General features: G+C 39.2%; 1 protein-coding gene across 4 annotated transcripts in view; it reads right to left on the bottom strand.

Annotated features, from left to right (window-relative positions):
• Positions 1-23,726, bottom strand: part of LOC118152121 (uncharacterized) — a 275,375-nt gene that overhangs the window by 211,566 nt on the left and 40,083 nt on the right. For 2 of the 4 annotated variants that reach the window (XM_078367789.1, XM_078367790.1), the window contains exon 2: positions 11,276-11,470. The exons of the other annotated variants lie outside the window; for them this stretch is intronic. The gene's annotated coding sequence lies outside the window, so the exon portion shown is untranslated. The remainder of the gene's footprint in view (positions 1-11,275; positions 11,471-23,726) is intronic. 4 annotated transcript variants of the gene reach the window in all.

The raw sequence follows: 23,726 nt of genomic DNA, 5'->3' as shown, positions 1-23,726 counted from the left end.
CATTGGAGCATTTAATACATTTATATTCAAGGTAATTATGAATGCTAACTATGTATTAAACAGTTAAGGACTTACTATTTCCATTTTGGAATTGGTTTCTGATTGTTTTATAGGTACTTTTTTTCCATCTTCCTTTCTTACTGTCTTCCTTTTTGTTTTGATAATTTTCTTTAGCAGTATACTTTGAATTCTTTCTATTTTTGTTTTGTGTGTCTACTGTAGATTTCTGCTTTGTGATTAGTATGAAGCTTACATAGAACACCTTACAACTTACACTTATTCTATTATTGTATGAACTTATAATAGTTCATACAGCTGTTATAACAAAGTCAAAGTCATATAACCCTGCACTTTTATACCACAGATATTTTATGTTTTTGATGTAAGAATTTACATTATTCTGTAATAGCTCTCTCTTGAAAATTTATTTTAGTTTAGTTATTATTAATAGTTTTGTCTTTTAGCCCCCATACTAGGAATAAAATTGCTTTACAAATGATCATTATCGTCCTAGAGAATTCCAAATATGACTCTTTATTATGCCATTGAGTTTTGTGCATTTGTAAGTTTCATGTTAATAATTGTTGGCCTTTTATTTCAACTTAAGAAACTCCCTTTAGCAATTCCTGTAAGGCAGGCCCAGTGATGATGATCTCCTTTGGCTCTGGTTTGTCTGGGAAAGTTTTTATTTTTCTCTCATTTCAGAAAGACAGATTTTTCTGGTTAAAATATTCTTGGTTGGCTATTTTATTTCTCCTGCAACATTTGAATCTAACATCCCTTTTCTCCTGGCCTTCAAGGTTTCCATTGAGAAATCTGGGGAGAGTCTATTAAGACCATTCTGGGTGCTGTGTTGCTTATTATCTCTTGCCGCTCTCAGAATTTTTTCTTTGTTTTTGTTTATGATAGTTTAATTATTCTGTGTCTTGGTAAACTCCTCTATGGGTTGAATCTGACTGGAGACCTCTGTGCTTCCTATACGTGGATACTGGCATACCTCCCTATATGAGGAAAATTCGCAGCCATTGTATCTTTAAATATGCTATCTGGCCCTTATTTTCTTACTTTTTTTTCTGGAATTTCTATGTGTATATTCAGTCTCTTGATGGTGGCCCATGTTTCTGCAAGCTTTATTCATTTTTAAATTTTTTTTTAATTTTTTGCTACTCTGATTGGATAATATCACATGTCTGTCTTCAAGCTCATTAATTCTTCTTTTAGTTTGATCGAGCCTGTTGCGGGAGCTCTCAATTGCATCTTTTCAGTTCTGTCATTGTATTCTTCAACTCTTGAATTTCTATTTTTTTTTAAATTATACTTTAACTACTGGGGTACATGTGCAGAACATGCAGGAATACACATGCCATGGTGGTTTGCTGCATCCACCACCCCGTCATTTACATTAGGTATTTCTCCTAATGCTATCTCTCCCCTAGCCCCCCAGCCCCCAGCAGGCCCCAGTGTGTGATGTTCCCCTCCCTGTGTGCATGTGTTTTCATTGTTCAACACCCACTTATGAGTGAGAACATGCGGTGTTTGGTTTTTAAGAATTATTTCTGTTTCATTGAAGTTCCCATTTTGTTCCTGGTTAAATCTATTTTAGTTTAGTTTTAAAGGTGTCATGACGTCCCGAGTCTTTGTTATCCTTCTATCCTTACATTAGTGTCTGCATATTTGAGGTGACAGCCACCTTTTCCATCTTTTGTCTGCATATTTGAGGTGATAGCCACCTTTTCCATCTTTTGTCTGCATATTTCAGGTGATAGCCACCTTTTCCATCTTTTGTCTGCATATTTGAGGTGATAACCACCTTTTCCATCTTTTGTCTGCATATTTGAGGTGATAGCCACCTTTTCCATCTTTTGTCTGCATATTTGAGGTGATAACCACCTTTTCCATCTTTTGTCTGCATATTTGAGGTGATAGCCACCTTTTCCATCTTTTGTCTGCATATTTGAGGTGATAACCACCTTTTCCATCTTTTGTCTGCATATTTCAGGTGATAGCCACCTTTTCCATCTTTTGTCTGCATATTTCAGGTGATAGCCACCTTTTCCATCTTTTGTCTGCATATTTCAGGTGATAGCCACCTTTTCCATCTTTTGTCTGCATATTTCAGGTGATAGCCACCTTTTCCATCTTTTGTCTGCATATTTCAGGTGATAGCCACCTTTTCCATCTTTTGTCTGCATATCTGAGGTGATAGCCACCTTTTCCATCTTTTGCAGGTCTTCCTGGGCAGGAATAATCTTCACAGTTTAGTGTAGCCCGTGGTTCTGAATGGCTCAGCTCATAACAATCCTGAATATGCAGAGTTTATTTTTATTTATTTTTTTGAGACAGAGTCCTTGCTCTGTCACCCAGGGTGGAGTGCAGTGGCATGATCACAGCCCACTGCAGCCTGGACATCCTAGGCTCAAGCAATCCTCCTGCCTTAGCCTCCCAAGTAGATGGAACCACAGACATGCAGGACCTGGCTACTTTGCTTCCCTCTCTCTCGCTTTTTCTTTGCCTGTAGAGAGCAGGTCTCACTATGTTTCTCAGGCTGGTCTCCAACTCCTAGGTTCAAGCAATCCTTCCACTTCAGCTTCCCAAAATGCTGGGATTATAGACATGAGCCACTGTCCCTGGCCCTTTGTAGATGTTTTAATCAGGTTATTTTTTTCTATTGAGTTGTAGGAGTCTGCTACATATTTTAGATATTAACACCAAACTATCATATAGATTGCAAATTTTCTCCCCCGTTCTGTAGGTTGTCTCTTCACTTTGTCGATTTGATGTTTTAATTTCCTGTGTAGAAGCTTTTTCATTTGATGTAGCTCCATTTGTTTGTTTTTCTTTCGTTGCATATGATTTTAGTATCATAGCAAATAAACCATTGCCTAGGCCAATGTCATAAAGCTATTTCTCTTGTGTTTTCTTTAACAATTTACATTTCCAGGTTGTATATTTAAATCTTTAATTCTCAGAATGCTAGGGAAGCTTCATGTCTGCCTCTGGTTCTCTTTTTCCTCTGCAGAAACTGTGGTTTCTGGGGAATTCTACCTGTGAGGTGCTGTGCTGACTTAGAGGAGGAGGAGGGACACTGTCATCATGGGATTGTTTTTCTTACCCTTTAATGTGGTGTTTATTCCATTCTGGAACACACAGCTGACTCTGGCTCATTCCAACATGTTGGGGTTTTCACCAAGGAATTCTTGTCTGTGGATGGTTGCTAGCTGAACTTTCCGTGTGTGGCAGGGGACAGGGAATGGTAGTGAAGCCTGGGCCACTTCATGTTGACTGCCATCTTGCTGATGTCACTCCAAATCACAATTATCAATCTTGCTGAATGCAAGTTACAACTGGGAAAACATTTCTAGAATTTTGAAAGCATGTAACATTATTGGACCATACGTCTCTAACAGATTTAAGGACCATCTACAGTATTCCATAAGAAACAGATCAAAACGTCATTTCATCAAAGTGGCCTTTCCATGTGTGGTTGTCTATGCGTTTTCTTACTTTCTTCAACACTGCTGCGAAGTTTACCTACCACATGAGGTTACCTACAGTGGGTTCGTTCCCAATGGAGTGGCAAATGTAGTAGCTGTTTCTTACCTTGCATTCTCTCACAACTCTTTGGGCCCTAGGGCCACACTTATTTGTGACATGTTTGGATTTATAGAACTGTACTCTTCGTAATTCAACTGTCTCAGGGCACAAGTACAGAGAAAGCAGTCAGGAAATAGACATAGTCTAAAAGATGAATTTGCAGTCTGTTCTGAGGGTCGGTAAGCCGGCCCTCTGCCAATCCAAGGCAGGTACAGAGTTTCGTGATGAGGCCTGAAGAACCACATACTAGAAGAAATTTTGTACATTGCTACATATAAGATCCCAAATGACCCTAAATACTGCCTGTAATTAACACAAAATGACAAGTTTATGCTAATTTTTTAAATAAAGCACACGTTTTAGAATACGTTTAGTGAGTGTTTCTGCTCTCTTGGTATAAACAGAGTACTGAGTTTAAACATTGAACCACCCAGTCATTAAGTATCTAAGTCGTACCCGCTATAAGTAACTGGTGAAATAATACTGATTGTGCTAACATATGACATTTCAAATGTATTTCAAGATGTGACTCTGCGTGAATGAAGTGTGACTGCTCTTTTAATACTGTGGCATTTATTATTAACCTGTCAGAACAGCTGCTTAGGTAAGAATGATTAAAGCACATGTCTAACACTCTGGCCTTAATACAAAAACAACTTGAAAATGAGCATTTCTCTTTTTGCATCCATCCTTCTAATTACAAGTCTAAAAATGTGTTTTCCTGTCTTAAAAAATATTTGTTACATACCCACCTCTGTGCTGGCAGCTGGGAAACAGAGAAGAGCAAAACCGGCACATCATTACCTAATAGCACTATAGTCTGGCAGAGAAGACAGACATTTAAAAATCATCTCACAAACCACATGCACATTTTAGTCATACTCTGTGGTAAATGCAGTGAAGGCAAAGAAAGTGCAGAAACAAAAATAAGTAAGGGCATACTTTAGAGGCTGATGGGGGAAACTATTATGAAAGAAATCTTCAAGGAAGAGATATCTTAATGTGTGGAAAGGATAAATAGTAGTTATTCAAGGAAAACTCAGGTGAGTTTCTTAGGCAGAGGGATCAGCATATACAATATCCTTGGATCAGAGAAGAGCTTGGCTTGTTCAAGAAATTGAAAAAAGCCAGTGAAAGCAATGGCAGCCACATGAAGCTAAAAGTAAAGAGTGGAAAGATTAAAAAGACATCGCAGGCATGCTAATGATCTTTTACTTTATACTAATTATAAGAGGAAGTGTGTTTGTTCTGCAAGGTCAATCAGTTTGCTTCCAGGCCTCCTTAGCAAATCACTTGTGTTTTAGTTTTCTCTGGTCTTCTGTACTAGTTTTGTTCACTAGTTCATTCATTTACCAGTGAGCAACCATAACATAGCTGTCACAAACCGGGTGGCTTAAAACAACAGGAATTTATTCTGTCTCAGTTCTGAAGGTCAGAAGTCTGGAAGCAAGATGATAGCGTGGTCGATTTCTACTTGAAGACTCAGAGAGAGGCGCCATTTCATGCCTTCCTCCCAGCTTCTGGTTGGTGCCATCAATCCCTGGCATCCCGTGACGTGTGGCATTGACAACCCGACTTCTGCCTTCATGGTCGCATGGCTTCTCCTGGTGTGTCTCTGTCTCTGTGTACACATTTCCCTCTTACGGAACACCACCGTGGGCTAGGCCTCACCCTAAGCCAGTATGAGCTCATGTTAGCTTGATTATATCTGCAAAGGTCCTGTTTCCAAACAACGTCATATTCAAGGCTCCAGGTCAGGATTTAAACACATCTTTTTGAGGGATTCAATTTAATCCATAACAGAAAGCAGTTGAATGATTTTTGTCAGGAGAGTGATGCTGAGGCAGGAAAGTAGGGCCTGGAAGGAAGGAACGTTCTTCAGTCCAGTTAGTGCTGAATCAAGGGAAAACACCGGGGTCTCGGGGCAATGGATCTGAGGCCCATTTGTGCTGATTTCTCAAAGCTGGATCACAAGGAAAACGCCGGGGTCAGGGGCAGGATACCGAAGGCCAATTACCACAAACTTCCTAAAGCTAAGCCAAAAGGAAAACCCCATCTCCCCACACCCAGCAGCAAAGGACTGAAGGCTACTCTCCCTAGTCACATCTCTAAGGGAAGGGAAGGTGCATTCACTGGCCTCGGGCCATGGACCATCCCTTCATCTGCATAGGACACCAATTCACCTCAGCCTTTATTAGCCAGGAACCAAGCCCTTCATCCAGGTAATGATAGGAGCCTCAAAAGGAGCTCTTAAACCCCAGAAAACTTTGTGATCCGGTGCTCTCGAGCCGCTTGCTCCCACTCCCACCCTGCAGAGTGCTTTCTTGCTTTAGTAAATTCCTGCTTCGCTGTTTCGTTCTTGTGTTTAATTCCTTTGTTGCTTTGTGGATTCTGTCCAATTCTTCGTTCCACACACCAAAGAATCTGGACAACTTATGCTCAAGGCCCTCCTTCTAGTAACAGGATGATCCTGTTTTCACTTAACATCACTTTGGCTACTTGGTGGAAAGTGTATTGGAAAGAGGCTGAAGAAGACGCGTGAAATGGTTTGAGATGCTATTTTGGATTCCATTTCGGCATATGTGTTCTGAAAAATGTTCCTCATATACAATACATAGAAATATTAAATATTTCTAAATCTTGAAAATATTTAACTAGGCTAGAAATAATGATGTAATTAACTTTAAAGGGCATAAAAATGTTCACAGGCCAAAAAATAAAAAGAAGACTTAAATTCAGAATGGTGAGCTATCACTGTGGCTATGATTAGACACCAGCCTCTGGACCTGAAGGCTTGCATTTCATATGCTGCAGAGGACAGGAGGCAAGGCATGATCTCAGCCCAAAGAGGAAGTTAAAATAAGATCTATAAATAAAGCCAGGTCGCACAAAATTGATGTAAATATTTATATACTTTATACATTATATAGAGAGACATAAAAATATCTCTCTATATATGTATACCCATCCATTGGTTTAAAAATGACAAAAGTTGACCACAAAAACGTTATTTTTAGTTTGGACTCACAGTAACAAAAATAGATGTTTTTCATGACAATATCGATATAGTTGACACACTCAGGAGTTGGGTTTTAAATCACACTACCTAGGAATTCCAAAAAAGTTCAAACCAAGAAACTATGTTACATAGCCTTGAGTCGGTTATTGTTTGGAATGCCCCCCCAAAAAAACACACAAATTCTCTGCAGAAGGGTGTATCTTCAACAAAAACCTTGACAGATTCTTGCACATAAAGCCCAGACATTTAAATGTGAGCTTAATCCAAAATGTATTTTTTAAAAAGCAAAATACAAGACTTAGTAGAAACAACCAACAGCAGAAATAAACCACCAAAAACTTTCAAGTATAAAACTCTTGGATGCAAACTATAAAATAAGTATTTTTAAATTATTCAAAAAAAGAAATTGAAATTATGACCTAGAAACAAAATGCTATACCAAAAAAAAAAAAAAAATCAGGCTAATTTGAAAAAAGAACCAAAAAGAACATCTCAAATGGAAAATGTAATCACTCAAATTAAAAATTTAGTAGATCAGATAAACCAAAGATTAATACAGCTAAGATAATAATGATTTATAGATAAATTACTAACATGAAGCTCAGAGACATAATGGAGATAATGAAATGCAAAATATGAAAGAAGGCTAAGATACATAAAGAGCAGCCCTTGAAGACACAACGGGTCCTGAAGAGTGGCCCACATGGTGAGGACTGACAGGGCATAATGATTCCCAACTATAATTCCAGCACTTTGGGAGGCCAAAGTGAGTGGACTCCTTGAGCCAGGAGTTCGAGACCAGCCTGGGCAACATAGCAAAACCCCATCTCTATAAAATTAAAAATTTAAGAAAACAGAAAGTGAAGATAGAGAAACAAGAGAAGCCAAGCATTTCTCTGCAGATACGATGAGAATAAACCCATATCTAGACCGAAACTTCAATTCCAAGCCACCAAAATTTTAAGAAAAAGACCTTAAAAATACACAGAGTAAAAAGTTTAACTTCAATGAAATAACATACGAAAAACAATTTTTTGTAACAATAACAATGGACACAGAACAAAGCACTACCCTAAAATTCTGACAGAAGATAGTGTCCATCTCAAGTTGTTTGCTCAGCAAACTATTATGTCATAATTAGAGCAAAATAAATGCATTTTAGGCAAACAGAATCTATGTTTAGTCAGGCTCTTGCTAAAGGAATTGCTATAGGAAATACTTCAGATAGGAGTAAAATGATTTCATAAAAAGGCCTGGGATGAAAAAAGGAAAAGTAAACAAAGAAACTGGTATCAACAAAATAATAAAACACTAAATAAGTGAGAAAAAAACAAAACAGCATCTAAATAATGTACAAAAACACAATGTAAGACAGGAGGCAATTGATGAGAATTAGGATACATCATTGCTAGGGAGGAGAACAGATTTATTTTGGATTTTGTCAAGATTAAGAGCAACCATAGAATGATTAGGAAAAGGGTTTATGGCTTCCAAACCAGCAGAGAGAGTAAAAATAATTTTAAAATCAAAATTCAGTCAAAAAAGAGAAAGAAAGAAGGAAGGAAGGGAAGAAAGAGAAAGAAGGAAAGGGGGAGAGAAGGAGGAGAGAAAGAAAGAGGGAAAGAGAGAGAAAGGAAAGGACAACATAGTAAAAGGAGGAAGCAGATGGTGACAATAAATCCAACTACAAAAGAATTCATACAAAGTATGTGGTTCAAAGTCATCAGTTTTAAAACAGAATTTTAGACCTAGTATTTAATTCAGTAGGAAATTATTTATAAGTGACATGTTTGAAACATAAATAAATAATTTCCTACTGAATTAAAGCTCTCTGTTTCCTCCAAAGAAACTAGATTAGATGATAAAAGGCATGAAAGAGAATGAACCTTTGTTTATAACCCTACTATAATGTACACTCTCATTATTTAAATTATGTCTCAGAGTTAGATTTTATGATTTCCATATTACAGACAGGGGAATTGGGGTGCAGTGCTTAAGGCTATACACACAGTCACACTTTGTAGTAATTTGCAGAGCAGAGATCGGCAGACTTGGCTCTTGCTAACATCAACACACTGCCGTGGGACACAAAGCAGCTTTCAGACCTGGAAGGTGGTACTGAGAGTCTTATGAAAATCAAGTAACAGATAAAAAGAGAAGAGCACTAATCTCTGTTGTTTGTCTCATTGAGTGGTTCTTGATGAATGTTTTTATTTCTTTGGGGCAGTGAACATACAGACCGCTGAATTCAGAAATGTGTATATTGTAAACTACTTCGTTCATTCTCTACTAAATTCACCCAGTCTGTACAATTTGAAAGGCAGCACATGTTATTCTTTCTGTCTTTCAATTGTTTTTATTCAAAATGTTTGAGTAAGAATGGGCTAGCCATGCAGGCATCTACCTGCTCACAGTGGGAGAGTGAATAGAAATATTGTCCAGGGAATTGAGAAGAAAGCAGCAGACATGTTTCTGCAAAGAAGAACCCATCTCATTCTTTCCATCTCTCTCTCTCTCTCTCTCTCTCCCTAAGAAATGCAGATTAGGCCTAAAGTCCTTGCAGGTTAGCTGTGCTTCTTCTCAAAGTCAAGCCAGAACTTAAAGTATTTTTTTTTAAATAAGGTTAAAAAATAAATAAAGTCAAGCCTAGGATGGAGAGGTAGAAACCAAAGGCAAGAGGAAAGAACTGGAACAGAGCTAGAGCCAGTGCGTGTCTAAGTCCACAACATGAAAAGCTTATTAAAAATGCAAGGTGTCAGCTATTGAAAAAAAAAAAATTAGCTGACACCTTGCATTTTAAATAAGGCTTAAAATTTTAGGTACAAATTGTTAATGTAATACATTTTAATCTGTTTAGGCTTATGCATAGTTTAATCTCGTATATATAGAATTTTAGTCTTTGCCTGTCTCTAGCTAGCTAACTATCTGCTCCTCACCCTCTCTGTAGGTGCATGTGCACACACGTGTCTGAGTAAACACTCAGAGAGAAAAATAAGATGTTTGACACATTGTTCACCTAATTTCATAATGAGAATTTCTAAGCAGTAGTTTTAAATAGTATTTGTTTTTACTTTCACTTTTCTGTGTTGCTTGAATTTGTTTAAAGGAGAGTGCACCTTACTAAGTTTTTTTAAAAATACTTCATGCTTATTGTAGAACATTTAGAAAATATTAAAAAGTATAAAAGAGCAAAATAGGTATCACTGCTAATTCTATCACTGTCAACATTGTAGTGTGTTTTCAATCAACTTGAGTGTTCAGTTTGGACTCCTACTTTTTTTACATAATGTATTTTTCCTGTGTCATTAATTATTCTGAGGCATAAAGAATGGGACTACATTCCAGGAGTCCAGAGAGGAAGGAATGATGGTGATCTGGGCTCTGGCTGTGGGAAGAGAAATGAAAGTAAATGACAAACCTGAGAAATATTTAGAGATCAGATTGACAGAACAAAGTGATGGACTTGATGTGTATTTTGAAATAACTTTCAACTTACGTGTTTTATTTTCACAAACGTAAAGGTCTCATAAATTATAAGTAAATCATGCACAAAATTGTCATAAATCATGGACAAAGAACGCAAGTGTAACAATGTCTTCATTGGAGATACATGCAAATTTTTTACAAAGTCAGAGTTTTAAATTGTGAATTCAGGTGCCAGCATATTTATTTAAAGAGCATAAAGAATAATGTTATGGATATTGTCTTTTCTGATGATACTTGGCATTATGAATATGCATAGTGTATTCTAAAGATCAGATAGAAATGACAGGATCTGAAATGATACAAGAGAAGCAGTCTTGGCTCTTAACCAGAGACTTTACGGCATATTTCTGTCTTCACTACATAACAGTGAAGTCTATTAAAAATCTAAAACTGAAGCAAATTCCCCTTTTTATGCTCCTTCAATAATTGTGTTTTGAAGGTCTTTGCTACATACTTGAAATACGTTCTATTTTCAAAGCTCTCTGACTGATTTTGTGAAGCACATGTGTTTTATGCTTCACAAAAGCACATTTGGATATTATTAAACAGAAAAGATGAAATATTGCATAGGTCTGAAAAATTAAATTTAAAATGTTTCTTTAAGATAAACAGTCTATCAACTACATCTTAAATGTCATTGCTTAGGATGACCAACTAAGCAGATTTACAGACAACTGCATGGCTAAAAGGAATTATTTTGATCTCCTTATCATAAACTATTATGTCCAAAGACATAACAGCATCATCTCCATTGAACCTGCAGTGAGAAATCTGCCCTGTTACCAGTGGAATCTCCACTGGCAACAAGAAAGAGAATATACTTAACATTATGCATAATTCCTCAAAGAATTTTCTCATTTTGAGATTGGCTCGAAATGATCTGCTAAATAAAATTCTAGCAATCACAAGTAAGAAAGAAGGAACGTCAGCATTCCATCCTTCAGGCTGTACTTCAGAGCTGCTGTACAAGTGACAAGCTGTTCTTATCAGAAGTCTGCTTTCTTAGCTTTTCTTTACACATTCCAACCTATCATCACATGCTTTGAGATTTTTGTGAGGAAATAAGCACTCTAAAATATAATCATTGGTTGCCATTTTATGACTTACCAGGTCTATGGCATTCAAAATTAAATCATGTAAGCATGCATGCTGTGTGCCTGAAAAAGGCTTCCATACCTGGCCAAGACTGAACCCAGCCAGCCATGTGACCCTGGGAATGGCCTCTCTGCCACCTGGCATTTGTCTGCAGGATTGATGCAGCCACCCGAAGACCTTCTGAATTCTCAAGGCTCCTTGAAGAATTGCAGGGGAACTCTGCTTCTTCGATTGCTGAAACAAGAAGATGCAGCAAGCTCTTCCCAGGACAAAGAGCTGGAATAGAAAGGCAACCATGACACTCACTGGCAATATTGCCTCCCCACACGAAGGTCATTGGATATAAAGCTCTAATAAACCCCATCCACTAAACCTATTTCATGGAGAATTCATTCATTCATTCCATAAGTATTTACAGAGAGTCTACTGTGTGCCACACATCAGGCAGAACAGCAACAAAAGAGGCAAAAAACACCTTTGCTCATGGAGCCTACATTTTATGTTTTGAAAGGCTTCTTCGGCCAAAAGAACCCAGAAAGAAGGGCTGCATCCCTTCTCCTGCAGCACCAAAGAAGATACTGCTGCACTCTACAACAGACAGATCTAGGAAAATTAGAGCTCTTGGTTACAAATAATAACTAACAACAAAAACTTACAGCAACTGAGATGCTCTGTTCCTTCTACAAAGCTGAATTTCTTTAGTCTTAGTCAACATACAACTGTATTTTTCTCAGAAAAGCAAAGGGGAAATCAGAGAATGAATGATCTGAACCCTTGGAGTGAAGTGTAAGCCATCTGATAAGTGTAAGCTTATGCTTCACTGTTCCGTTTCTTAAAATGAGATACCTTGTGCTCAGTACCTTAGAGAACAGAAAGACAGAAAGAGAAAACTGCGTCACAGATGCTGGGAAAGCACTTGTATTAGTAACAGAAAACCACAGTAATGTGAGGAGTCACTCTCAGAAAGACTTTAAATCCTCTCTCACTCTCCAGCACCTGGGAGGCCTGGGGATCTTTAGAACAAATGGGGAGAAAGATGGATAATATCTTGGCACCACAACTCTCCCAGAAACACAAGATAGAAGTCTGATGCAGGGGCCCTATCTTTCAGCAGTTTCTACTCATTTGTAAGAAAATAATGCTTGCTTTCTTATTTAAAGAACAAATCCTGTATCCACCAATTATTCCTGACATCTGATGAGGGATGGGGGCTACAGACACAAATTTGAAAGAGAAATATTTTATTTTACAAACTTGATTTGAATATAAGCCCTAAATTTATGTTGACTATATCCAAGAATAAGATTATGCAACCAAAACATAGCAAAGGAAGGGGGGAGTTTTGCGTTTTTTTCCTAATTACAAAGCCTACTAGGAGACTGATAATGGGGAAAACTTTCTCATGGAGCTGGATTCTGCAAAACCTAGTGATAAGGAAACAAGAAAATAAGAATTTCAGTTTATTTCAATTCTCTTTTTTTTTTTTTTTTTTGCTATTTTCTCTTTCTTAACCTGTAATATATATTATTTTGCTTGCTCTAAAAGTGAGTGCACTAAAAGTGAGCCTTCTTTTTGTGACACCTGTAGCCCAGATATTTGTTAGAAATTTTTTTACACATATGCAGTTCTATATGTATATAATATTCATTTTTATAGTCTGTAGATCTAATGGGTGATTAAGTTAATTTTATAGATGGCTCACTTGAAATAGCAGAGAGACCACTCCTTAATATATAAGCACAAAAATTAAAATCACTTTGCAATCTTGATCAACTATATCAAATCACAAACAAAGCTGATGAAGAAGCAACACGAACATTCTGTAACTTGATCACAAACCATAATGAGTGTTGCCCAGAGGGAAGCCTTTTAGTAATTCACACAGCACCGTTTGTCTAAGATTGAATTCCTTCTTACCCAGAGTGTACAGATTCCTTCTCAGGCACAACATATAAAATGCTGGGAAATGCCCAGGTCTTTTTTTTTTTTTTTTTTTTTTTTTTTTTTTTTTTTTTTGAGATGGAGTTTCACTCTTGTTACCCAGGCTGGAGTGCAATGGCGCGATCTCGGCTCACCGCAACCTCCGCTTCCTGGGTTCAGGCAATTCTCCAGCCTCAGCCTCCCGAGTAGCTGGGATTACAGGCACGCGCCACCATGCCCAGCTAATTTTTTGTATCTTTAGTAGAGACGGGGTTTCACCATGTTGACCAGGATGGTCTTGATCTCCTGACCTCGTGATCCACCCGCCTCGGCCTCCCAAAGTGCTGAGATTACAGGCTTGAGCCACCGCGCCCGGCCAATGCCCAGGTTTTTGACTGCGCTGCAGAACTGCAATCGAGCTATGAAGAAGACAGCCTCAGAGGAGAAATAAGAGAGCACAGCTTTCCCATGGCTAAGGGCTCAAGAAAACCTGAACACTGCTGTGAAGAAGGAAATTGTCTCAGAAAGTCCAGGGCAAGAGCTCTCCCAAATTCTTTATCGGCTCATCCTAAGCATCCATTGGATGCTTTCCGCTGGGTGTCATTAATAGCTGCAAGACACTTCATTCTAGGGCCACAGTTCAGGATGCAGTGTTCACAATTTTTTTAATCAAATGAATCAAGAGTAGAGGGTCTGTCCATGAATAATACAACATAGGGAGGAAATAAGTCACACAGAATGGAATTCTCTCATTGGGTTGAGAATGTATACACCCAATACTTCTTTTTTTATTCCTTTGTACGGTAAAAACGATGTTTTTCCCCCACCCATCACCAGGATTATGGGCGATGCCCCTGTAACAAAGTACAGATTAACAAGAGAAAAGCATACACATTTATTTAAAAAGTTTTCTGTGGCACAGGAGTCTTCATAAGAAAATGGCCCAAAGAACAGGAAACTTGTGTATCGTAGGCTTAGTTAGGTTTGATGAACAGTGGCCGCCATGGAATGGTAGAATCGGACAGAGTGTGTGTGCTCTCACGGAGATAAACTGGGGGAACTCAGCAAGGCTGTGTCTTCAGAGATAAGGATGCTTCTTTCTTAAACCCCTCAAACAAGGGCTTATGACCTGCTCCCGGGATTCGGGGGTGGGCAGAGAGCGACCTTCCTGCTCCTGCTTTTTCTCAAATGCCACTTGGGTTATCTCAGCTGATGCCCTTCCCGGGAGACAAAGCCAGCTTTGAGAATTTTAGGGTTCTAAAATCAACTCCATTGTTTGGATTGGAGCTGCCTAAAGCAGCAGCCTAAAGTTGATGATATCAATATACAAAATGGAATAATCCTTCACATGACACCTCTGGTTTCAAGAGTAATTGCCTTGCCCTTCTCCCACATTCGCTACCTTCTTGGTGTCCAAAGATCCAAAAGGTACTTTCTGGCCCGGGCGTAATGTTCCCCTTTCTGGGTGGCTTTGAGGCTAGTGGCCTGAGTTGAGACAGCCCCACATCTGAGTTTAGTCCAGCCGCAAGGCCTGAGCCAGCACCCTCTTCAACTTTCATTTTAGCAATTACAGATAACAATAACCAAGGGACTGAATATTTTGCTTTTTTCTTGTTAGTTTGCATTTCTTTATGCCTCCAGTGGAACAATTCCTGGGGCGTTGGATCCATCTGTAAACTCTGCTAAAAACTTGTACCTTTAGTAACTGATCTCAACATAGCTGCAGCTTCATACTATGGGCGACCACGTGGCCACCTGGGAACTGAAGATTCTTTATCCCCCCACCCTTTAATCCTTTCTCGTTTCAAACCATTGGCTTCCATGCGTCAGGGCTGTTCAAGCAAATCCCGCTTCACTGACAACAATTATTTAGGGAAAAACTTTCTGAAACCTTGTTTCTTTATTTGTTTTCCCTCTGCTCTCACACCACAAAAATCATAGGGACGGAAGACTTCTACAACCAAATGTATGGGGGTATTTTCCACTGGAGGCATAAAGAAATGCAAACTAACAAGAAAAAAGCAAAATATTCAGTCCCTTGGTTATTGTTATCTGTAATTGCTAAAATGAAAGTTAAAGAGGGTGTCAGGTCCCACAGGTTAGGGGCTCAGTCTCCAGACGCTAGTTGCAAGTTGGGGCCTCCAGAACTTCTGACCAGCTTCGAGTTGGAGTTCCCAAGATGCCCTCACTGAATCTGATTAATTTGCTGGTGCAGCTCACAGAACTCAGAGAAGCACATTTACCAGCTTATTATAAAAGATGCTACAAAAGATACAGATGAAGAGACACACAAGCCAAGGGATGGAGGAAGTGGTGTGGTGATTCTTTGCCTCCCTAGATGCCACCTCCTCTAGGAACCACCACGTGTTCAGCCATCCGGAAGCTTTGGTGCCATTTTCCAAATGGCATGGGCTCACTTTGTGTCTGTGTTACATTTTGGTTATTCTAGTATTATTTCAAAATCTATTATGATATTTGTTATAGTGCTCTGTGATCAGTGACCCTTGACATTACTGCTGTAACTATTTTGGGGCACCCTGAGCTGCATCCATGTAAGACAGCATACTTAATTGATACACATTGTCTGGAGTCTGACTGCTTCGCCAACTGGCTGTTTCCCCAGCTGTCTTCCTCTCCTTGGGCCTCCCTACTTTCTGAGACCCAACAATATGAAAATTAGGCCAATTAATAATCCTACAATGGCCTGTTCATGTAAAAGGAAGAATCTCATGCATTTCTCCCTTAAAATCGAACGCTAGAAATGATTAAACTTCGTAAGGAAGTCATGTCAAAAGATGAGGTGGGCCAGAGGCTAGGACAAAACAGATAGCCAAATTGTGAATGCAAAGGCAAAGTTCTTGAAGGACATTAATCCAGTGGACACACGTCCATTTTCATAAGAAAATGAAATTGCATTATTGCTGGTGTGGAGAGTTTAATGGTCTGGATAACAGGCTCAAGCAGCGTAACATTCCATTAAGCCAAATTCTAATTCAGGGGAAGTCCCTGAACTCTCTTCAGTTCTATAAGGGCTGAGAGAAGTGTGGAAGCTGCAGAGGAAAAGTCTGAGGCTAGCAGAGGTTGGTTCATGAGGTTTAAGGAAGGAAGATCTCTTCATAACATAATAGTGCAAGATGAAGCAGGAAGTATGATAGCAGCAAATTATCCAGAAGATCTAGCTCAGATCATTGACGAAGGTAGCTAGATTTTCAGTGTTGATGAAACAGCCTTCTGCTGGAAATGTATGTTATCTATGACTTTCACGGTTAGAGAGAAAAAGGCAATGCCTGGCTTCAAGGCTTCAAAGGACAGGCAGAGTCTTGTTAGGGTTAATGCATCTGGTGACTTTAAATTAAAGCTGATGTGCACCTACCATTCTGAAAATTCTAGGGCCCTTAAAACATCTGCTGAATCTACTCTGCCTGTGCTCTATAAATGGAACAACAAACCCTGAATGACAGCACAACTATTTATACTATGGTTTACTCAGTTTTTTTTTTTTTTTTTTTTTTTTTTGAGATGGAGTCCCACTCTGTCACCTAGGCTGGAGTGCAGTGGTACATTCTCGACTCACTGCAACCTCTGCCTCCCAGGTTCAAGTGATTCTCCTGCCTCAGCCTCCTGAGTAGCTGGGATTACTGGCACACACTACCATGCCCAGCTGATTTTTGTATTTTTTTTTTTAGTAGAGATAGGGTTTCACCATGTTGGTCAGGCTTGTCTTGAACTCCGGACCTCAGGTGAACCACCCACCTCAGCCTCCCAAAGTGCTGGGATTACAGGTGAGAGCCACTGCATCCGTCTGGTTTACTCAATATTTTAAGCTCACTGTTGATACCTACTGCTCAGAGAACAAAATTTTTTTCAAAATATTACTAATCCTTGACAATGTACCTGGTCACCTAAGAGCTCTGATGGAGATATACAATGAAATAACTTTGTTTTCATACCTGCTAATACGAGATCACTCTGAAGCTCAGGGATGAAGGCGTAATTTCCGCTTTCATGTCTTCTTATTTAAGAAATACATTGCATACAGTTTTCACTGTCATAGTTATGATTCCTCTGATGTATCTGAGCAAAGTAAACTGAAAACCTAATAGAAGGGACTCCCCATTCTAGATGCCATTGAGAACATTCATGATTCATGGGAGGAGGTCAAAAATATCAACCCATTAACAGGAGTTTGGAAGAAGTTGATTAAAATGATCATGGATAGCTTTAAGGAGTTCAAGGCTTCAGTGGGAGAAATAACTGCAGATATGGTAGAAAGAGCAAGGAAACTAGAATTTGAAGTGGAGCCTAAAGATGTGACTGAATTGCTGCAATCTAATGACAACGTGAAGAAATGAGGACTTGATTTTTCTGGATGCGCAAAAAATGTGCAATTTTTTTTGAGATGAAATCTCCTCCTGGTGAAGATACTATGAACATTATTGAAATGACAACAAAAGATTTAGAATATTCAATAAACTTAGTTGCTATAGAAGCAGCAGGGTTTGAGAGAATTGACTCTAATTTTGAAAGAAGTTCTACTGTGGGTAAATTTCTGTCAGTGTTACATGCCACAGAGAAATTTTTCATGAAAGCAAGAGTCAGTAGATGTGGCAGACTTCACCATTGTCTTATTTTAAGAAATTGCTGGTAGGGCGCAGTGGCTTATGCTGTAATCCCAGCACTTTGGGAGGCTGAGGTGGGTGGATCACCTGAGGTCAGGAATTTGAGGCCAACATGGTGAAACCCTGACTCTATTGAAAATACAAAATTAGCCAGGTGTGTTGTTGGGTGCCTATAATCCCAGCTACTTGGGAGGCTGAGGCAAAATAATCACTTGAACCCACGAGGCAGAGGTTGCAGTGGGCTGATATCCTGTCACTGCACTCCAGCCTGGGCAACAGAGTGAGACTCCATCTCAAGAAAAAAAAATTGTCACAGACACTCCAACCTTCAGTACCCACCACCCTGATCTGTCAGTAGCAATCAACATAGAGGCAGGACCCCACCCACCCAATCAACAAAAACATTACAACTCACTGAAGGCTCAGATGATCAGTAGCATTTTTATTGATAAATTATTTTAAACTAAGGGATGCACATTGGTATTTTTAGACATAATGCAATTGTACTCTTAATAGACTACAATTTAGTGTAAACATGACTTTCATCATGTTTTTTGCAAAACCAAAAAATTGTGTGACTCTCTTTATTGCAATGTTTGCTTTATTTGAGTAGTCTGGAACTGAACTTGCAATATTTCCAAGGTATGCCCACAAACGAGACAGAGATACAGTGAGTCAATAATGGTGAAGAAACCAAGAAATATGGTGATAGTAAACTAGCCTTAAGATTGAGGAACTTTCAAGAAGAATTTGGGCCCATTATTGTCTCATTCACGCATGCAATACTCACCTGCATGCCACTTAGGCCAAGAACTATTTTAAGAGAGAGATGCAGCAATGAATAAAACAGTCTCTGCTCTCATGGAGCTTGCATAGGGGAGAGCGGGAGCAGCCAGTGAAGAAATCCGAAAGTGTGTATACAAGATAGGTCAGATGGTAAGAAGTGCTTTAAAGAGGAATGAAGTAGAATAAGAGAATAGAGAGTGAGAAGGTGCCATTTTTTTTTAAATTTTTTATTGCATTTTAGGTTTTGGGGTACATGTGCAGAACATGCAAGACAGCTGCATAGGTACACACATGGCAGTGTGTTTTGCTTCCTTTCTCCCCTTCACCCACATTTGGCATTTCTCCCCAGGCTATCCCTCCCCAGCTCCCCCCGCCCGCTGGCCCTCCTCTTTTCCCCCCAATAGACCCCAGTGTTTAGTACTCCCCTCCCTGTGTCCATGTGTTCTCATTTTTCATCACCCGCCTATGAGTGAGAATATGCGGTATTTCATTTTCTGTTCCTGTGTCAGTTTGCTGAGAATGATGTTCTCCAGATTCATCCATGTCCCTACAAACGACACAAACTCATCATTTCTGATTGCTGCATAATATTCCATGGTGTATATGTGCTACATTTTCCCAATCCAGTCTATCATCGATGGGCATTTGGGTTGATTCCAGGTCTTTGCTATTGTAAACAGTGCTGCAATGAACATTCATGTGCATGTGTCCTTATAGTAGAACGATTTATAGTACTTTGGATATATACCCAGTAATGGGATTGCTGGGTCAATGGCGATCATTAAAAAATCAGGAGACAACAGATGCTGGAGAGGATGTGGAGAAAAAGGAACACTTTTACACTGTTGGTGGGAGTGTAAATTAGTTCAACCATTGTGGAAGACAGTGTGGCGATTCCTCAAGGCCTTAGAAAGAGAAGGTGCCATTTTAAGTGAAATGGTCAGAAAAGATTCTTCTTATGACAGGGTAATAATTAAGCAAAGGCCTGGATAAGAGAGGAAGTAAGCCATGCTGATACCTGATGAAAAAGCATTCCAGGCAAAGGGGAGTACACATGCAAAGGCCTTGAGGCAGAAGCACATCTGGTTGGTGTCTTTGAAGACTGCAAGAATAGAGGGGAGACTGATTGGACTAGAGATCTGAGAAGGGTCGGGGACAAGATGGTTTAAGACCTTGCTAGCCATGGAAGGTTTTAAGCAGATGAAAAACATTATTTGCCTTATGCTTTAAAAGACTTACTCTGGATCCTCTCAGGTCAGGAGTTCAAGACCAGCCTGGTCAACATGGTGAAACCCTGACTCTACTAAAAATACAAAAATTAGCCAGGGTTGGTGGTGCATGCCTGTAGTATCAGCTACTGAGGAGGCTCAGGTAGGAAATCACTTGAACCCAGGAGGCAGAGGTTGCAGTGAGCCCAGATTGCGCCACTGCACTCCAGCCTGGTGACAGAGTGAGACTCTGTCTCAAAAAAAAAAGACATTCTGGTTGCTCAGTGAAGAGCAAAGAGCAGGGAGCATGAGAGAGTAAGTGGGAGAGGAGACAGGAGGCTGTTTCCATAATCTATTAAAACAATGACAAAAAGTGAAGCTGGGTGCACACAGTGGGTGTGGAAAGGGGAGCTCGGGTGCTGAATATGGTTCAACAGTGTATGCTGATAGGAGGTGTAAGAAGCAAAGAGGGGTCAGGGAAAGTTTTCTGGCCTAACAGCTGGTATGCTGGAGGTGCTATTTACTGAGATGGAGAGGACTGAGTAGGGTAGGGCCCAGGGCTTGAAGGTGGAGGATCAAGAATTCCCTTATATGATAGTTGAGTTGTCTATTAATCTTCCAAGTAGTTATAATTAACAGATAATTAAATATGAGTCTAAATTTTAGAGGAGAGGTGGGAGCTAGAAATACACATTCATGAACCATGCACATATACGTGGAATTTAATGCAATCCGGTTTCATGAGATCACATAGTCATGAGTGCACCTAAGAAAAGGGCTGAGGACTTTTAACCATGTTAAAAGATAAATGTTCCTTTTACATTTTGAATTTATGGCAATGATGGGACAGTAGACAACTGCTGAACTTTACTCAGTTCATAGTAAAATATTAAAACAAAATTTCTGTTTCATCGAATCACTGAATGGCATTTAAAATTCAGAATACTTGGAGAGATGCCAAATATCTTAATAAAGATGAAAGTCTAAATTCAGATTGGTGGCCTAGACTCTGCCTTCCTTGATTGTCTATTTAAAAAAACAATAATGATAAGAGTAAGAAGAAAATATGTATGAATCACTAAATATGTTGCAATACACTCAAAGATAGATTCATTTCTTTTCTACTATACCATCGTAAATATCAATCTATAAAATAGTTTTATTAGAAAGGCACAGTCACTCTCAAGCCAAAGTAACTTATAAATATGGGGCAAGGCCTGATGTGGGTAGGCTGAAAAATAGTTGAGATAACAAGTACATATGAAGCTAACAAATAACACTGTCAACCAGAGTTAGGCAGATAAGCCAGAGGCAGCACAAGTGACAGGTCGAGACAGGTAGACAGACAAATGCCAGGAGTGAGAGGCAAGAAGTCCAAAGTGCAATGAAACACTCAAGCACCAGTCAATCCGTGGAAATTTAAGCAGGAAGGGCGGCTGAAAGGAGGAGCATCCAGGCAGAGGGAAAGGAGTAGATGCATGAGCAGGAGGCAGGAGGGTGCTCTTTGATAAGTTTGGAGAGTGAGGTGCTTTTCTGAGGCTGAGAAAATAACTGGAATACAGAATCTGGAGGACCGTGTAGACCATGTGAAACAGCAAGCACTTGATTCTGCCTGCACGAGCTGGAATCCAGGGCAGGGCTTCTAAGCAAGGCAGCGACACGATCATATCACATGTTAGGAAGGGCAGGAAGATCAAGAGGGATCTCTCACAGTAAGAGATAAGAATCTAAACGACAAGGTGCCCATGAACATGCAAAGAACGAAGACTGAAGACACTTTAGAACGCAGGCTCCACAGGATCTGAGTGAAGGGGTTTGGGAGACTCACAGCTTTCTACAGTGAAATCAAGGATATCAGAAACTATCGGAATAAAAGAAACAGTCCTAGGGCTGGGGGTGGGAGGATGAATGGGGTTCCATTTTAGACAGGAGAAGGAGTAAATTCAGGTAATTCATTTTGATTGATCAAGCAAAAGAATTGGCAGCTGAACATTATGGAAGTGACAACAAGGTTTTATGAGGTCAACTTACAGGAAACAGGCCCGAGAAACCACAGTATGTCCTGTTTCTTTTCTGATTACATAAATAATAAGGATATTTTCTGTTAAGTTTTTTGATAACCTGTTGTTTAATCAGAAGGAGACAAGATGAATTTGAACTTAAAAGTATAAGAAAATCAGTATAAGAAAAGGTGAGTCTGTATTTCTTATGGTCTTAAATCATCCTTCAAAGAATGGGCTATGAGAAAAATGAGATCCTACTTATTTATCTAGCCTTTTCCTTGATAGATTAAAAACTATATCAAAATCTTACTATATTGCAAAGACGCTGATACACTCAAGTGAGAATCCACAGTATACAAACATATAAATCAAGGGAATTTAAAAAACAATCACTGTTTTCAAAAGGGAAAGATTATTCCAAATTTTTTCTACATGTTTTAGAATAGTTTCACATTTTAAAACACTGTAATTTATAAAATCATTATAACAATGATGACATTGGAATTTAACAGTTTATAACAGCTTACAACATTGGAATTTAACAGTTTACTATAACAATGAAAACATCGAAATTTAACAGTTTACAAAGCACTTTTGACACAACACATTTAAATGAAAGCTGCAACTAGTTTAGTACATTCATGCATATTAGAAAACAGTTTTTGAATATTGCATTTGTTCATGTAAGTCAGAAAGTTTAAACTACTTCCTATCCCTGCTATAGGTTCAAGGCTAAGCACTGTTATTCATTATGATTTGTTCTTTAAATAAATCATGACGGTAGACCATACCCCATGAGAGCCTTGAGGTGCCGTAAAGCTCCAGAGCCAGAAGCAACGGGTTGTAATTTAGTTCAGCCACACATTTGTCATGAGAACTCTGGCAAGCTTCAGCTCTAAAGTAAGCTTGGAAACACAAAGAAATTCTGTGAAAAATACTACACACACACACACACACACACACACACACACAATCACTCCTCTCTTTTTACTCTGGCATAGAAGATGTAAGCGTACCAACAAGTGACCTCCAAGGAGCAAATGAAATAGAAATTTCAAACCAGTGCCTGAGTAGGAGTCGTAACTTTAACAAAGTGCCTCTCATATCTGCCTCATAAACCCGTCCTCATTTTTCACAACTAACTCAAAAAGCACCCCCTCAGTGACACCCCTCCTGTTCTGCGCACCACATATGCTTGCTGACTGACGGTATCCTCTCACCCAGAATACACGGCACTTTCTACAGGGGGCTCTATGCTTTGATACTAACTGAGGACCTGTGGGCAGAGGGTTTTCAATGCATGTCTGTGGCTCTCATTCAATTGTCCTGCATCAGGCACCCAGCAAGTGGTAATAAATACTGGTTTAATACTAAAACCTTGGAATGCTCATAATTATTCTAAAGGATAGTCATTTTAAAAAACATTTTGGAAGCTTTTTTGAAACTGACTTTTTAGAGTATTAAATTATCTCAGTGATAGGTCTTTGGTCTTCTACGTTAGAACTTGTTTTATCTTAGAAACTGTCAAAAGCTATACAAAACCAAGCATGTATCTGTGCATTTTGTTTTCCCTCCCCTGTTAATGCTAAGGAAGGGTTTCTTCTCTTTCCTAGGCCAAATGTTCCACAAATGAATGTGTTAATGAATGAGCAAATTAGTAAATGACATGAATGGGAGATCAAACTGCTTAAAAGTATATTTAAAAAATAAGAAGTGCCACATTTTTCCAATCCAGTCTATCATCCTCAGCAAACTGACACAAGAACAGAAAATGAAACACCGCATATTCTCACTCATAGGTGGGTGATGAAAAATGAGAACACATGGACACAGAAAGGGGAGTACTAAACACTGGGGTCTATTGGGGTGAAAAGGGGAGGGCCAGTGGGAGGGGGAGGTGGGGATGGATAGCCTGGGGAGAAATGCCAAATGTGGGTGAAGGGGAGAAGAAAAGCAAAGCACACTGCCATGTGTGTACCTGCGCAACTGTCTTGCA

Source organism: Callithrix jacchus, chromosome 3 (genome assembly GCF_049354715.1).
Source record: "Callithrix jacchus isolate 240 chromosome 3, calJac240_pri, whole genome shotgun sequence".
In the NCBI taxonomy this organism is placed as follows: domain Eukaryota; kingdom Metazoa; phylum Chordata; class Mammalia; order Primates; family Cebidae; genus Callithrix; species Callithrix jacchus.
The sequence above is the reverse complement of the archived record's forward strand: the minus strand, read 5'-3'. Positions and strand labels throughout refer to the sequence as shown.